Raw genomic sequence first — 1,671 nt, forward strand, 5'->3', positions numbered from 1 at the left:
AGTAATCATATTTTACTTTCTCATTGTGCTTTAAATAATTAGTAGAAAGTGTAATGTGTCACCTAAAGGTGACAGAATTTCTGGGTTTCTACTGATAAGAGTCAAATAGACTTGCTGTAGAGATCCAAACCACAGAATCTGGTCAGTCTGGCTCAGGGTGCTTCTGTCTTTTTAAATAAATACATTCCATATCATTTCTATATAAAAGCAGATTGATCTGTGTTATTTCTTTAAGGAAGCAGAAATTATGCAAATGATATATACAATAATGGGGTTAGTAGCCCTCAAATATAAAGAACTCCTACAAGTCTATACCAAAGAAAAATCAATCCTATTTTAAAAATGGGCAGAGTGGTTGTGTCTGGTTCAGTCAGTAGAGCATGTGACTCCATCTCCTGGTCATGAGTTCGAGCCCTACGTTGGGTGTAGATATTACTTTAAAAAATAAATAAGTAAATAAACGTTAAATAAAATAAAATAAAAATGGGTAGAAGATCTGAATATACATTTTTCCAAAGAAGACATACATACAGATGACCAACAGACACATGAAAAGATGCTCAGCATAACTAATGATCAGGAAAATGCAAATCAAAACCACAATGAGGTATCACCTTACCCTAGTCAGAATGGCTCCTGTAAAAAGTGTTGAGGATGTGGAGAAAAGGAAACTCTCATGCATTGTTGGTAGAAATGTAAATTAGTGCAGTCGCTATGGAAAACAGTATAGAGGTTCGTCAAAAAATTATAGATGGAAATACTATACAATCCAGTGATTACACGTTTGGTATTTACGCCAAAAAACCAAAAGTGCTAATTCAAAAAGATATCTACACCCCTATGTTTATTGCAGTATTATTTATAAGAGCCAAGTTATGGAAACGACCTACGTATCTATCGCTAGATGAACGGATAAAGACATGGTGGTATATGTATACAATAAAATATTATTTTGCCACAAAAACACTAAATCAAATATTGCCATTTGTGACAACAGACACGTATGATGTAGATGGTATTATGGCAAGTGAATTAGTCAGACAGAGGAAGACAAATATCATATGATTTTACTTACATGCAAAATCTCAAAAACAAAACCAACCAACCCACAAGAACAGAAACAGACTCATAAATACAGAGAACAAAGTGGTGGCCAAAGGGGAGGAGGATGGGGAGATGGGCACAGCAGGCGAAGGGGATTAAGAGCTCCAAACTTCCAGTTACAAAACATGTAAGTCATGGAAATGAAAAGTACAGCTTAGAGAATATAGTCAATAATAGTGTAATAATGTTGTATGGTGACAGATGGTAGCTACCCTCATCACGGTGAGCATTTCTTAATGTATATAGACATTCAATCACTATGTTGTACACCTAAACTAAAATTTAAAAAATGGTATGGGACGATAGAAAGTAAATGACAATGTACTTTCTCCATTTAATAGAGAAATAGGAATTTCTCCTCACTAAGAGCAAAAAAGGGAAACGGGTGGGAGAGATAAAAGAGACAGACATTCAGAAGTCTATCATGACCCTAATAGCATTAAGAAGAAAGTGATTTTTTTCCAATAAAAATAGATTTTTTAAACAAGAAAGCAGTAATTAAGTTTAGACGGTAACTCATCTCCCACCAGGCCACTTGTTTTTGCCTTTGTTTTGTTCTGTTCTTTT

Source organism: Suricata suricatta, chromosome X, assembly GCF_006229205.1.
Source record: "Suricata suricatta isolate VVHF042 chromosome X, meerkat_22Aug2017_6uvM2_HiC, whole genome shotgun sequence".
Taxonomy (NCBI): domain Eukaryota; kingdom Metazoa; phylum Chordata; class Mammalia; order Carnivora; family Herpestidae; genus Suricata; species Suricata suricatta.